The sequence below is a fragment of the Notechis scutatus genome, chromosome 2 (genome assembly GCF_049901735.1).
Source record: "Notechis scutatus isolate UNSWTSFEM ecotype Mainland chromosome 2, rNotScu1.2, whole genome shotgun sequence".
Classification (NCBI taxonomy): Eukaryota; Metazoa; Chordata; class Lepidosauria; order Squamata; family Elapidae; genus Notechis; species Notechis scutatus.
This window is the reverse complement of record NC_142010.1, coordinates 56,296,624-56,312,678: the sequence shown is the minus strand read 5'-3', so window position 1 is coordinate 56,312,678 and position 16,055 is coordinate 56,296,624. Positions and strand designations below refer to the sequence as shown.

The 16,055-nt window shown below is 40.3% G+C and overlaps 1 protein-coding gene across 1 annotated transcript in view; it reads right to left on the bottom strand.

Annotated features, from left to right (window-relative positions):
• SUSD3 (sushi domain containing 3) overlaps window positions 1-16,055 on the bottom strand; it is a 57,355-nt gene that overhangs the window by 31,341 nt on the left and 9,959 nt on the right. The window lies entirely within an intron of this gene.

The following is a 16,055-nucleotide window of genomic DNA, read 5'->3' as shown; positions in this document are numbered from 1 at the left end:
TTCCCTTTGGTTTAGGATTTATTTGAATTGTATTTTCTTTTCTACAACCATCTAGATCAAGTTTTAATATCTGTGGCTCAACCCTCTTCAGTCTTAGTGTTGTTCAGGTTTCCAATTGAGACAATAATACCTTTCCCACCACAATCATAAAAATGAAAGATAGTTGCAGGAAACTCATTTCAGTGATAGATGGAGGTGTAACAAGTGCTCCATTATGCCTGACAAGTTCTCTATTAGGCCTTATTTTGAAGCTTAAAGAAGCAACCACATTCTTTTTTTTTAATTTTAATTTGAAAAGAATGCTTATCACTAAAATTGATGAGAGTTGAAAGAATGCACCCCACCACCCTGAACTTTAGGACAGGGCACCTAAAATCAAGATACAATTAAAAATGTCCTTCCATGCCCTGTTTCCTACCAGAAAAGTTATTCAACCCCGGTATGTAAAAAACCACAGAGACATAACCTGCTCTGTGCTGCCAACAATGACTGCACTGTAGGCAAAAGTGGCAGCAATTAGTTTAATTGGAGGCCTGCAGGATGTTGTCCACCAAATTATTGTCTCTCCTGTAACAGAAAAGGGCAGTTTGTACGGCTGTGCTATAAACAACACAACTAATTTCTGGGAGACACACTTAATGGGATTCTATAATAAATGAAGATCACAGCATACAATAATTAGGGGGAAATATTCAAGAGTGCACATAAAAGTTTGCTTTTGCAGATTTGCTTGTATGGTTTCCTTCTTCAGTTGTAGATGAGCTTTCTTCTTGGGTATTAGCCAGGGATATGATAAGAAACAAGAGTGCCAGCACTGCTCAAAGCAAAATGAAGAATGGCAGGGGGTAGGATAGAAAGAAAAGGTAGATAGAATTGTCACAGCCAGGCTGTTACAAATTGTTCAGGCAGATGAGCTGCAAAGTGTCATGGCTATCAAGGACCAGAACTGCTACTAGATCACACCTGGCTCCACGCTTCAGCTTTCTCAGCAGATTTCATCCATACCTACTTGTCCTTGGTCCTTTCTCTTCCACAGCCCAACCTCATTTCCTGCAATTTCCCCATCCAAATGCTTAAGTTACTCAGCTAAGCAGGACTGACTTTCTGATGGAAAGCAATGGTCCTAGACCTAGACTCATAACAGCAAAAAATAAAACCCTCAGATATGATCTATCTGATTAGTTCTTCATCGGAGTTAAAGAAGGGCAGGATTCAGAAATAATGCTGAAAAGATTTCTTTTAAGCCTATAAAAAAAATGCAGGGTATATTCTTCAAGAATTATTTTTCACAATCAAAGACAGAAAGACTGAGCTCACTCTGAATTGAGAACAATTTAACAGATTAGAGGAAAGGACTCCACTCTGAAGCCTGAAATACTGACCCTGTCTAGCCCAGGAGACCTGGTGAAGCAATATGTATTTCAACTGTAATCAACTGTAATATTTCATCCTGTAATCTGCAACTCTTACACTGCAAAAACATATGGACTACACAACTCGACCAGGGCAAAGCAATAGACGCAATCTACATAGACTTCTGCAAAGCCTTTGATTCAGTGGTACACGACAAACTACTCCTAAAAATAAAATCTTATGGTATCTCTGGACAACTGAATAACTGGATAGAAGCATTCCTGTCAAACAGACAACAAATGGTCAAAATTGGGAACGCCCTATCAAATCCAGTACCTGTCAATAGTGGTGTTCCCCAAGGCAGTGTTCTAGGACCAACTCTCTTCATAATCTACATAAACGACCTTTGTGATCATATCAAGAGCAATTGCGTTCTCTTCGCTGATGATGTAAAGCTGTTCAATACCACAGACAATACTACTACCCTTCAAAAAGATCTAGACTATGTATCTGAATGGTCTAACATATGGCAACTCCAAATCTCAACAAATAAATGCTCTGTCTTACATATTGGTAAAAAAAATCAGAAAATAAAATACAAGCTGAATAGTCAAGATCTTGTTGATGACCCAAGCTCTGTAAAGGACCTGGGAATACTCACCTCTAATGATCTAAGTGCTAGGGCTCACTGCAACTACATAGCCAAAAAGGCATTAAGAGTTGTTAACCTAATCCTACGTTGCTTTTTCTCTGGTAATATCTCACTACTAACCAGAGCATACAAAACATTTGCTAGACCAATACTCGAATACAGTTCATCAGTCTGAATCCTTATCACGTATGTGATATTAACACAATTGAGAAAGTCCAGAAGTATTTCACAAGAAGAGTTCTCCACTCTTCTACCCGTTATAGAATACCTTACGCCACCAGACTCGAAATTCTAAAACTAGAAAACCTTGAATTATGCCGTCTTCGGTCCGACTTAAGCATGGTATATAAAATCATACATTGCAATGTCCTACCTGTCAATGAATACTTCAGCTTTAACCATAACAACACAAGAGCACACAACAGATACAAACTCAAAGTAAACCGCACCAAACTTGATTGCAGGAAATACGACTTCAGCAATAGAGTGGTCAATGTCTGGAATACTCTACCCGACTCTGTAGTCTCTTCCCCAAACCCCAAAAACTTTAACCTTAGACTGTCTACTATTGACCTCACCCCTTTCCTAAGAGGTCTGTAGGGGGCGTGCATAAGCGCACCAACGTGCCTACCGTCCCTGTCCTATTGTTTCTCTTATTCTTTTATTTTTCTTATATGTACCCATTTCATATATTCACAACTATGTATACACTTGTACTTATTATCTTGTAAACAATTGACAAATCAAATAAATAAAATAAATAAACTGAATTTGGTTCCCTACCTCTGCCTCAAACTCCTAGAACAAGGCTCTCAGGCAGGGTTCCTGGGAAGGAAGGAATTTCTTCCCTCTCCATAAAACAACATTCTAACCACTTTCCCACTCAGGAGGAAGAAACAAAACAAACACCATAAAAGGGACAAGTTTCACTTTTAAAAAGGCCATTTCTAGAGCTACAGTCTGAAGCAAAGTTAGGAAGTTCTAAATACAACTGAATAGAATGGGGATGACTTATGTAAATGCAAGATAAGGCAAGGCATGACTTGAATAAATAAAGCACATTGCAGCCACTATGACCTGTTTTTAATGCGGTGAATGTAGATGATTCTGTTTCTTAAGAATTTCTTAAATGCGGATGCACACATAATCCACACAAGACTGGCTGAAGACATTTTCTGCCTGAGACGCAGGACAAAATGTCACCACTGCTCCTAATTCTATGTACAAAAACTGAATATCTTCTGACCTCTACTTCAGGACTAAGGACAGGCCAAGCATTTCCTGACACCCCAAGGCAATATTCAAGCTTATGGACTGACATTCACAAAGCTACCTCAGGTTGGCATGCGTAGCTTTGCCTTGTAATGGAAGAGAATTTAACGTGGGACTCTCCCGTCCCTCAAAACTGCCATCCGAAGGGCTGCTTCATTCTGACTAATGGAGGATGGGTTGTGATTTTACATAGCACAGATGGGGAAGAGGGCTCAGGAGTGATGCCGCAGAAGAAATAGAAGCAGTGTGAAACATTTTTAGGAGGGGAATTGGAAAGGTGTTTTGTGTTCAGTTATTAAATGCTGCACAAAAAGGCCTCGTACTTTGGAGATTTTGAGTCAATGCCATCTGCGGGTGGGATAGCGATGGCTGGGCTTTGATCACATGGTCATCCCATCACCTTGTCTTTCAGCCTTTGCAAAAGCCCGTTTCAAGCCACACTAAGTTGTTATGGGATTACTCAAACTGAAACATACCCAGGGGTCAGCATGGGAACTGATTTGGTAGGGGAAGAAAAAGAATATGTAAATATTTCTCCCCAGGATGGTTTGTTTGTTTGTCTTTATTTGTACCCCACCTTTATTATTTTTATAAATAACCAAAGGCAATCAACATATCCAGCACACCTTCCTACTACTACTTTCCCCACAACAACAATCTTGTGAGGTGAGTTGGTCTGACAGAGAGTTGGCCTGGCCCAAAATCACTGTCTTTCACACTGAAGGCGGGATTTGAACTCAGAACCTCCCATTTTCCAGCCCGTTGATTTAACCACTAGACAAAACTGATGAAATATCTCACTTTCTTAACTTGTTTGCTCCTCGAGGGAACAGAGCAAGATAAGGGGACGGGGTGGGGCACAGATGAACTGCCAGCAGTCCACCTCTCCTTATGGCTCTATTTCCCTCAACGAAAAAAAAGCAACATATGTTGAAGGAAGTTGTATTTCTTATTATCCCTATGCACTTTGATTACAAGGTATGAACCATCTTGTCGCTAGAAATACAACCTTGTATATGTTTAAACAAAACAAAATAATTAAACAATGGATGGGAATAGCGATTAAATTTGAAAGTAGCAAGCTCCAGAAACAAGTGCCCAGGGCAGGCCAAAACATACCTTGGGGATTGGAACAACTTAAAAAACTAACAGGACAGCAGAACAGAGAAATGGAAGAGGCCCAAGAGAATAAGAAGCCTCGTCTGATTCTACCAAAATAACAAGATAGGCTTAAGGGGTTTCCCTAGGGAGATTAATCCATAGTGGTGGGGGGGGGCAATAGCCTGGAAAAAGCACAGTCGTTTGTAATTAACTAACAAGGGATGTACGGAAAGAGATCCTGCTTCAGAGACAAGGGCTTTGAAGTCTGAAGCACTTTATTGCTTAAAAACAGCACTTTATATTACGTTGGGAAGCTGAGAGAAGATAATTCAGTTTTAGAATAATCTGATCAAATGTCCAGCCTGATTAGCATCTCAGCTGCTGTAATTTGTACTAACTCAGGTTTTGGGGCCCTTTTCAAGCACAGCATCAAATAGAGGGGCTTCCCTAGTTGAATAAAGAGCATTACCTGTCACAGAGCCTGAGTCCCAAATAACCACAAGGAATTCATACGAGAGATAGGCAATACCAGTGTTCCATTTCACTTGTCATGCACCAAGCTGCTTTCTTTAACAATATATTGTTTTGATTAGCTATCTGTATTGTATTGAACATAGTAGTACCCCATTTGTATGTTTTACCTAGGATACCAAAGTTTAAGAAAGATTTGGACAAGCTAGAGGAGATTCAGAGAACTGACTGGCTGGGCATGGCTTGCTGACTTGGCATGACTTGGTGGTCATGTGACTGGCTGGGCATGGTTTGTATGTAAATATTGTAAATATTTATGTAAATATTGAAATTTTTATAAAAAAAGAGCAACTTTTACCCAAAATTAGGCAAAGCAGGCAGGCAGATTGAGTTGCTCCCAGAATCACAGATTCACTTAGAGATCTACCTTTCTGCAATCTGCTACCTGAGTCTGCACTGAAAAATGGAAGCTTCAGTCCTAAGGAAGGTTTAGCTTTGCTTTTAGATTAGCTAGAAAGCACAAAATCCAAAGATGTCCTGCTTTCTAGCTAATCTAAATCTCCGGCACAGCTGATAGTCGGAACAGCTGATGGTCAGGAAAAAAAAGGAAAAATAGCAACTTAGCAGGCAAGTTGGATGGCGCATATACCAGGTAAGGAGTGAGTGGGCAGGGAGGGTAGGGGCCAGCCAGTGGCACGATTTGTCGGTTCTCTGAACTGCGCAAAATCGTAACAACCGGTTCTATCAAACCAGTCTAACCAGGTAGAATCTCACCCTTGTCTGTATTCTCTCATTGAACAGTGCAGGATATAGAATAATATATTTCCAATTGTAAAAGCAATTCAACAGTGGAATCAATTATCCACTGAGGTGGTTAACTCCCTTCAATGGATGCATTTAGGAAGAGCTGATACAGAGACTTTAATTGGTTTTCTGCACTTAGCAGGCATATTGATTCAATGACCTACAAATTCTATTCCAAGTTTATGATTCTGTCATTCTATAAAATAAAAGGAACTGAAACCATGCTCTGGCACCTGTTATGCCTGGGCATCTGAAAAGAGTTGTGGTTGCTGGAAGAAGTCAACTAATGAAAGTTAATGTGACACCTAAAATAGTCACAATCTTTTTCAGGCTATTTTAAAGAAATAGCCTATTCTTTCTAATGGCCTATTTGAAATAGACAGCAGAGCAGTGCTGTATGGTTCTCACACCAGGCTCAAATGCTTCCTCTGAATCATTTTCAAAGCATTCCCAGCCCTACTTTTGTCATAGGTTTTGCTCTTTGTGGCACCCATTTGGCAAGACATGAACAGTCTGCACCATCTCCACAAAGCCACTTACCACTCAGAAGATCCTCCTAAAATTCAGTGCAAAGATATCCCCCCTGTAACTTAAGCCCATCCTGAAGGAAGGGAGGGAGGGGGAAGCACGTGGCTTTTGCAACTTTTGCACATTTGCAACTTTCTTAAGTGCACATTTGCAACTTTCTTAAGTGCTTAAGAAAGTTCCTGAGCTCCATGGCCTGACTCCAGGAGATTTGCGTTCTCTTAGAATAAAAATACACAAAAACTTTGCAAACACTTTTTATTGTACCTTTATGTTACTTTCTAACTGCAATAGGAGATTTGTTCCAGTGGCTACATTTTCTCATTCATTTCAGTGCCAGATTTGATTAAATAAACGATTGCTCTCCCTCACAGATCTGTAAATTATTGAGTCCTCTCAATATTTTGAGAATTTGTCAGGTTTTTTTTAAAAAGTAAAGCTTGTTCAAAGATAGCAACGAAACCCTTATATCAACACATTCAGCACCAGTCCTGCAAACAGTGATTCCTAACGCCTTAGATAAATATAGAGATAATCTAATTAAAAGAAACTAAAGGTGTTGTATCGTTCCACTTTGACTGTTATTTTCTAATTAAAAATAGGCACTAATGGAAATTGCCAGAATAAGCACAGCATTTACAAACTCATGGAAAAGGTGTAAACTGTTCTCTTTATTTTATTTTGTAATTAACATAGATCAGCATGTTCTCCACTCTGATTTTTGTTCCATTGCCACCAGGGATAATTTTATAATACCATATCCTGCCTCATATTCTATGAAGAAGTAAATCAAAAGAACATAAAAGTATTTATTGAAGTCTGAAATGTCTGTACTTCAAACAGGAGGTCTAAAAGATAATAGGCCTGAAAGTAAAGGTGTAAGAAACAAGGATATTGCTTTCTTGCTTTAAAAATGTAGACCTAATTTGGGAACTGAGATATTTTCTCCACATTAATTCAATAAGTTTTAGTTGCTATAAAAACTGGGTGCATCTTTGAATAAATACCTTGGATAAGAGTAAAGGAGGAGGAGCTGAAATGATGGTAATTGATCTCATTCCTCCTAAATTAGTTATAACTTGTAATTCATTCATACAAGCTGAGCTCACAGAATATCTGTGTCAGTGCACAAGAACTGCATGGATCAGAATGGAGTGATATAAAATCAACAGGAGCTGCAGTCAGAAACTAATTTTCTCCCATTCTCTGCAGACTGTTCATGCAAATTTTAGTTTATTTACTCATCTACTGCATATAGATATCTGCAGATGGTTACAAAGAATAGAAACTATTGCTGGAACAGATACTCCAAATCTTAAAATTTAACTGATGAGGTACAGGCTTTCTTGCTAAACACATCATTCTGCTGTCTCGGGCTATAAAACATTCCAACTTTTTCTTCAATTATCTAGATGTTTCTGCAAAACCTACTGGCAAGGAATCATGGTTACTGTCATTTATTTCCAGCATCTGGAAATCAAACAGCTTCCTGCTTTGTTTTCTAGATTTTAAGATTCACCTCCACAAGTTGCTGCTTTGCTAGTAACAGATATAATAAAGGACCCCTAAGAAATATATGGCTTCAGTTCAGAAACTGTTGAAACCTTTTGTATCCTCACCTAGGCAGATCATAGTGCCATACTAAGTGGGGGAAAGTAGCAGAAGGGCACTCGGTGCCATGAATTGTTGCCTCTTGCAACCTGATGGCAAGCCTATTGATTATATTGAAAATCTTCTGAGCATTTTTAGTTTAATTGGTAAAGAAAAATGAACGGAAAGAAATGTTTCCAGAACTGACATTCTGCAGTAATATAAGGTGGTAATCATTAAAAAAAATAGCTCCATGTAAGGACCACTAAATGGGCTGAAAGTGTTATCTTAGAGTCTGATGTGGTCAGCAAGATTGTTCCATAATCTTTCTCTGATTCTCCAGAAATATTCCTCTGCAGTTTAGGTGTTTTTTCTTCAATGTCTATGGAGAAGCTTCTTGGATGGGAAGTGGAACGTCTTCAAAGAAAAAACAGAAAGTCAACTTACCTCTTGCAAAAGCACTTTTGGGACTTTTTTTCCTCAAGATGAGGATTCCTCAAGATTAATGTAGAACTTTGGTAAAGCTTTTGCACTGTTTTAAAATTTCAAGTGCTGATTGTTTCCTTTTGTTCCTTATCTATAACAATCATTCTACTGCATGGCAAGCAAGTCTTTTTTCACAACGGGTAACATTTATTTTCCCTATTTCATTAAGTTCATGAAGATCAAGAACAAGGACCTCTATGGAACAGGATAGTGTTGCCATGATCAACAAAATGGAATGGGACATGATTTCTAACCCCATCTTCCAATTTTCAAGATTTCCATTTCTTACCATTTTAAGCATACTTTATTTATTTTCCCACTAGAAACCAGAAACCAACTTCCAGAAATTTACCAAGAGAATTTTAGTAGCCTGATTCTGAAAATTAAAAACAAACAAGAGTCTATCTGAGGTCTGCTGGACAATGTCATCTCCTTGCTCTGCATCCTTTTCCACTTCCTGCCTTAAAAAAAAAAAAACCCTTAAGTTAGTTTTCATGTTATAGGAATCTAGTATTTCATTGAGGCAGGGAAAGTGGGTCATGAAAGATAAGCTAACCACATTCATGCAAGAAATTCTTGTCCCCGTCCTACAAATTTTACCTTATATTCTTGTCCTCCTTTGAAAAATAAACAGGAACAATGGCCAACGTTTCTTTCAAAGGAGAAAAAGTGCTGAACAGTCAATTAACACCAAAGAACTAGCAAATGGCTGACTGTGTGAACAGGCAATGCTGGCCATAAACAGCACTGCCTGGGGAAGGCTTTTTGTTCACCAAATAGCACTATTAAACCAGGCCTAGGGTTGCTAGAAAATTAGTCCAATTCTCATGGATTTTGCTCAGTAACTACTAAATATGTAAGGTAGGCTAATATTGTGCCATAGAACTGGCTCTTTCTCAATGCCAAAAGTCTTGCCTTGAATGGGGGCAAAGGGAGGGAGGGATTCCTTTTGCAAGGTTTCCCTTTGTTTTTGGCTTTTATGATTGTCCCAGCATCAAATAAGTAACAGAATGAGAAATTAGTGAGCGAAAATGGGCCCTTTGAGAAATCGGTAACCAAAAGGACGTGCAAATTCTCAACCATCTCAGCAAAATGTTTTCCTTTCTGACACAGCCCTTTGCCTTCCTTCCTCGCTCCATGCAGCAGCCAATCTTTTTATTCAGTTTTATTTAACCCATCTACAAACTGCCTCTTATTTTAAGCAAATCTTAAGGTAGTCTTCAAAAAGAACTCATCTTAAATGCAGAAGAAGAGTGGGTCTGCTACTGCTGCCAGGGTTTTGAGGCTGAAAAAACCTCAGCCCAAAGCACTTCTTGAGAGTCAAATTGGTGTAGTGGTTAAGGCACGAGGTTAGAAAGTGAAATTCTTCTAGCACTGCCTTAGGCATGAAGTCAGCGTGATGACTTTGGGCCAGTCATGCTCTTTCAACCTAGGAAGAAGGCAAAGGCAAACTACTTCTGAAATTTTGCCAAGAAAACTGCAGGCACTAGCCCATGCACTAATAAAGGAGAATATTGGCAACTCAGGGTTGAAAAGGTCGGTCTTTTGGTACTTTCTGAGCTTGGTTGTTTTCTTGCAGACATTTCATTACCCAAACTAGGTACTGTAACATCATCTAGGACTAGTCCATGCAGTTGCAAGGAGTCAACAATGCCTGAAAAGCACACTCACACAATTATTCCTTAGCCCCAAAAAAGCCTTGCTGCAACTTTCTGCCTGGAGATTTAATATTAAATCATTTAATGATAAGCAAAAGTGCAAAACAAAGAGAAGGTAGTTTGGTGTTTTGGGTCCTGCTCCACAGATTTTGATTCAGGAACAACGTTGCACGTTAAAAGGATCAGCTGGAGGTGATATGAAAGGCTGACAGGGGTTCTGGAAATCTGCTACCAGCTGGATCCAAAGATGGGTAAAGTAAAGATATAAAATAGTCTGACTTAATATAAAGATGTTTCTTAAGTTTCTAACTCTTTCTAACCAAAAGGAGACCTCCCTCTTTGGAACATAATTACTGGATTGTTGTAGATGACTGTTGGTATTGTGATGCCTAGCTGGATAGGATTCTATCGGTAATTGCTATAAGAAATACTTCCCTTGCTCTGAATAAGATTCATATATTTTTACAGTCATTTGCACATTAGCAAACCTGACCTGGTTTGTAATCTCATATCATATTTTAGTTTCATATGCTAGCCAGGAAGTGGTTCCTGATTGAGTGCAATTGCTCAAAGAGAAACAAAGTAAAGAGAACTGAAACAACAGAGCAGAATTTATTTATTTATTTATTTGTTTGTTTGTTTGTTTATAAGATTTATACGGCCGCCCGCTCACTAACAGTAACTCTGGGCAGCTTGGAATCGAATTAGTTGCTCTAAGCAATCATGAAGAAAAATAGGAGGTGGGCTACGAACCTACAAGAAAGCAAACCAGGAGAATCTATGGTTCAGTCCTAATAATTATTTTCCACCAGATGCACAAATAACCACTCTTTTGTTAAATATGTGCAGCCAACCATGGCACAGCAACAGATAGCCAAACAGTATACTAGAACCATTCGCTAGAAGCCATATTTTCTGCTGGAAGGAACAATACAATAAAAAGTTATTTCTCGTGTGCCCATAATCAAACTGGCATATTATATCTGGGTAGTATTCAGTATGTTTGACAACCATAAAAGAGGTCTATGAAAAGTATCAATACTTTTTTTCACTAACTTTCTCATAAAAATTCTAATATTATCCTGTAACATATTGAATCAGATCGCAATAGGAAAAAGTTTTTCACAATGCATCATTAGATCAGGATTTGTGTATAGAATATTAAGATGAGTTCTTCAAGTGTTTCTCTTCTGTAGAAGAAGAAATGTCATCCATAGAAAACCCATTAGCTAAAAAGCAACAGGCAGCCTTATACTAGAGAACCTAGGGCTTCTTTGGAATAAATTTTCAAACAGATCCAGAACTTATGTAAGACTGTCATTGCCTTCTTTCTTAGAATTAATCTAAAATTTTCAATGCAATGTAGAAAAAGTTAAAAGAAAAATAAGAAAGAAAGTGGAAAAAGAAAGAAAACATAGAAGTATACATTTCATTCTTCTTTTCCATCCCTCTTTGAACCTAGAATCCATAATTCTTCTAAACAAAATTATAACTTCTTCAACATCAGCTATAAATACTACCTTTTTTCCTTAACAACTGGAAAACTTCATTGAAGTGCAACACTAGAAATTTGTCTCCCCAATATTTAAGGTTAACCTTGATTTTGCACTTTCAGTGTCTCCTTCTGTAATGAGATATTCTACATCTTCTTTAGCTGCAGCCGATAAAATGGCATCACCTGCATTTTTCAAATGCTTAATATTTGATTCCAGCTATCAACTCTTCCAATCCTGCAGCACTTATACTCACTGTACAAATTAAAAAGATACAGGGACAATATTCATCCTGGTCTCACTCTCTTTTTCCAGACTCAGCTCTTATAGTTGAGTCTTGCTCATGGTATAGATTCCTCAGAGGAATAATCCAGTTTTCTGGCATAATCAATACTTCCACTATTGTTCTACATTATGGCATTATCTGAACAATCAAAGGCCTTAAGGGATACATTAAAGCAAAGGTGAATCTATTGCAAAGCTGCAAGTGAGTAGATTTCTGTGCCTAAAGAAAGAGATACAGCAAAGCATTCAACTGAGGTACAAATGAAGCATCTATTCTCAAATCGTTAAAGCAGCTGCACTTTTAGAAGGTGCATGGAGTTGCTTCAAGGCTATTCTCTGAACATTTTTGCATGCTCAGATAATGTTTCCACTGTACCCATCATCAAACCAAAATAGTTATGTTTATATGTATTTTATTTGTATAGCAGCAAAGCTGCTCTCAAGAGCAGCTTTGAATCTACCATGTCAAGCCTTCCAAAAAGGATATGGCTGCTTTATGCTTGAGCACTGTGAATTTGCTGACAGGTACGACCACACTGAGTTTGATGTGTAAGAGGACCATCATGGCTGCAAAATGTACACTGCTCAAAAAAATAAAGGGAACACAAAAATAAGACATCCTAGATTTGAATGAATGAAATATTCTTATTAAATACTTCGTTCATTACATAGTTGAATGTGCTGGCAACACAATCACACAAAAATTATCAATGGAAAACAAATTTAGCAACCCATGGAGGTCTGAATTTGGAGTTACACTCAAAATTAAAGTGGAAAAAAACACAACAGGCTGATCCAACTTTGATGTAATGTCCTTAAAACAAGTCAAAATGAGGCTCAGTAGTGTGTGTGGCCTCCACGTGCCTGTATGACCTCCCTACAATGCCTGGGCATGCTCCTGATAAGGTGGCAGATGGTCTCCTGAGGGATCTCCTCCCACACCTGGACTAAAGCATCCCCCAACTCCTGGACAGTCTGTGGTGCAATGTGGCGTTGGTGGATGGAGCGAGACATGATGTCCCAGATGTGCTCAATTGGATTCAGGTCTGGGGAACAGGCGGGCCACTCCATAGCATCAATGCCTTCATCTTGCAGGAACTGCTGACACACTCCAGCCACATGAGGTCTAGCATTGTCGTGCATTAGGAGGAACCCAGGGCCAACCGTACCAGCATTACAAGGGGTTTGAGGATCTCATCTCGGTACCTAATGGCAGTCAGGCTACCTCTGGCGACCACATGGAGGGATGTGCGGCCCCCTAAAGAAATGCCACCCCACACCATTATTGACCCACTGCCAAACCAGTCATGCTGGAGGATGTTGCAGGCAGCAGAACGTTCTCCACGGCGTCTCCAGACCCTGTCACGTCTGTCACATGAGGTCAGTATGAACCTGCTTTCATCTGTGAAGAGCACAGGGCGCCAGTGGTGAATTTGCCAATCTTGGTGTTCTTTGGCAAATGCCAAACGTCCTGCACGGTGTTGGGCTGTAAGCACAACCCCCACCTGTGGACGTCGGGCCCTCATACCACTCTCATGGAGTCTGTTTCTGACTGTTTGAGCAGCCACATACACATTTGTGGCCCATTGGAGGTCATTTTGCAGTGCTCCTCCTGTCCCTCTTTGCACAAAGGCGGAGGTAGCGGTCCTGATGCTGGGTTGTTGCCCTCCTATGGCCTCCTCCACATCTCCTGATGTACTGGCCTGTATCCTGGTAGCGCCCTCCATGCTCTGGACACTACGCTGACAGACACAGCAAACCTTCTTGTCACAGCTCACATTGATGTGCTATTTTGGATGAGCTGCACTACCTGAGCCACTTGTGTGGGTTGTAGACTCTGTCTCATGCTACCACTAGAGTGAAAGCATCGCCAGCATTCAAAAGTGACCAAACCATCAGCCAGAAAGCATAGGAACTGAGAAGTGGTCTGTGGTCACCACCTGCAGAACCACTCCTTTTTTGGGGATGTCTTGCTAACTGCCTATGCTGTCCACCTGTTGTCTATTCCATTTGCACAACAGCATGTGAAATTGATTGTCAATCAGTGTTGCTACCTAAGTGGACAGTTTGATTTCACAGAAGTGTGATTGACTTGGAGTTACATTGTGTTGTTTAAGTGTTCCCTTTATTTTTTTGAGCAGTGTATTTCCATTCATTTACTTTGTATCCTGCTTGTTTCCTGAAAACTCTAGGCGGCTTATATGCGAGCTTCCCCTTATCTGATCCTCTGAACAGCATTCTGCATGGCAGATCAGGCTGTGACAGAGGAATTGGCCAGAAGTCACCCAGGCCTAATGTTCTTTCCATCCCAGGTTATGAAGGCATTTGATAAATTTATTTTTATTTTATTTATTTATCAAATGTATTTGCTTCCCATGTCTTGGTTCAGGCTACTTGGAGCAGCTTACATCAGGATAAGTGACATGTAACCACAATCATAAACATAAAGTGAATTAAAATTAGAAAAGTTAAGACAAAGTTAAAAAAACAGGGTTTTGGAGGGGAGAGGTGGCATGTCTCCATCATTAGCGTATCAACCACCTCCCATCAGCAGCTTCTCCTTCAGGACCCCTTGCCAGCCATCACAGATAGGCTTTAAGGGCCTTCCTACAGGCTAAAAAGGGGGGGAATCTTATCTCCTGCAGCAAGATATTCCAAAGGGTGGGAGCCGTGGTAGAAATGGCTCTTCTACTGGATCCTACCAGCCACAATTCCTTGGCAGAGGGGATCTGCAATAGGCCCCTTCTGCCAGCACTTGCGAGTGGGGCAGGCCAATCCCATTGGGGAAAGATAATTCTGCAGGTATCCTGGACCCATGCCATAAAGAGCTTTAAGCATAATAACCAACACCTTGAATCGTACCTGGAAGCAGATTGGCAGCCAGTTCAGCTTACACAACAGTGGTATTACACGTGCCACCTAAAACCAAACTGTGCTGCTGCTTTCTGGACCAATTGTAGCTTCCAAATGCACTTCAGTGGTATCCCCCTGTGGAGTGCATTGCAATAACTTAAGCGGGAGCTGACCTGGGCATGAGTGATGAAGCACAGGGTCTCACAATCCAGGAAAGGGCACAATCGGTACACCACATGAAATTGTACGAAGGCTCTCCTAGCTACAACTGCCACCTGCTCTTCAAGCAGAAGTCTAGAACCCCTAAGCTGTGCGCTAGGTCTGTCTGGGTTAGTGCCACCCCCATCCAGAACTAAAGTCAAGAAGCCTCCAGATCACGAGGCTCTGCATACCCACAGCCACTCTGTCTTACCAGGTTTCAGTTGTCTCTCATCCAGGGCCCCACAACGTCCAGGCACCGCAAAAGGGCACTTTCTTATTAAAACAAGAAATCCAAATGTTCTTACCCATCTCAAGCTGAGAAGGGATGTATAGGGATTTTCTATTAGCATCCATGAGTGGCATTCTTGCCATATCTGATAAGGATCCATAGAGCCTTCTTCACCTTCAGCAAAATGAAGGTTGGGCTTTCTAGGACTCATCCCATTAAACATGAGAAAATGTGGATATATTGAAATAATAGAATGTGTTCGATTATTGAGTATGCGCTTCTGTGTATATTAGGCACCCGTGTAATATTGGTTGGAAAATCTGGGAGATGTAGTCCAATATTATGTACACTAGGAGGCTTGCCTATTTGGGTTTATTGATTGATTGATTTATAAGGCTTATACCTTATAATTTACCCATCTTGTAACACACGATTTTGGGAGTCTCACATCAATAATAAAACCACAACAGTAAAAACAAGAAAACCAAGTGGAGGAAAATGTATTATTATTACTGTATGATCTTAAATTAGGCAGGTTTCCCTGAATCGAGTCTGACTTCTGAAGATTACAGGCATATGGACATAAGTTGTGCCAGATTGTTTTCTTGATTAAGGTAACTTCTTTGAGGCATCCCCCTCACTTCATGGGACAGCGCAAAGCAATCGGGCCGCCGGGTGTATGTGTACCTGTGCCACACCTGAAAAAAATATGCTTTTTCTTTGTGCAATTGCTATCCTTTCAAACTATCACCCTTGCAGGGTCTCATTAAATTGGGAATTCTATGTATCACAACAGATCGCTTCGACGCGACAGCTGGGGGTTCGTCCGGGATCCCTCGATTCGTCCGGGATCTCTTCGATTTTCTGGTTCCACGGTGTGACTTCTGTCTAGGGGTGCATCGCCTTCACTCCCATTTCTACACACCTGGCATAGGTTTCGTACGACACAGCTTCCAGATCCTGCGTGGAAAGGTCCTGCACAGCTCATCACCTGGGGAAAGGGTTACGCTGCTGTCCAACTTCCTGATCGAGTGCTTTGGGTTCCTGCTCGCTGTGTCAGACCTTACCATGGCAAACCTGAC